Consider the following 395-nt stretch of genomic DNA (forward strand, 5'->3'; position numbering starts at 1 on the left):
TGATAACCCGACGCCAGATCTACCTTGGAGAACCAAGTAGCACCCCTCAACTGATCCAACAACTCATCGATCCTAGGAAGAGGATACTTGTTCTTCACAGTGACCCGGTTCAAACCCCGATAATCAATACACAACCTGAAACTCCCATCCTTCTTCTTCACAAACAACACCGGCGCTCCCCACGGTGATACACTAGGACGGATGAATCCCTTACTCAACAAATCTTCTAGCTGCTTCTTCAGCTCTGCCATCTCTGCTGGAGCCATTCTGTAAGGAGCCTTGGATAACGGTGTCGTCCCCGGTTCCAGTTCAATGGTAAAAGGATCCGACCGAGATGGTGGTAATCCCTGCAAAGACTGAAACACATCCTCAAACTCTTCCACTACTGGAATACC

The sequence above is a fragment of the Camelina sativa genome, chromosome 9 (assembly GCF_000633955.1).
Source record: "Camelina sativa cultivar DH55 chromosome 9, Cs, whole genome shotgun sequence".
NCBI classification, from domain to species: domain Eukaryota; kingdom Viridiplantae; phylum Streptophyta; class Magnoliopsida; order Brassicales; family Brassicaceae; genus Camelina; species Camelina sativa.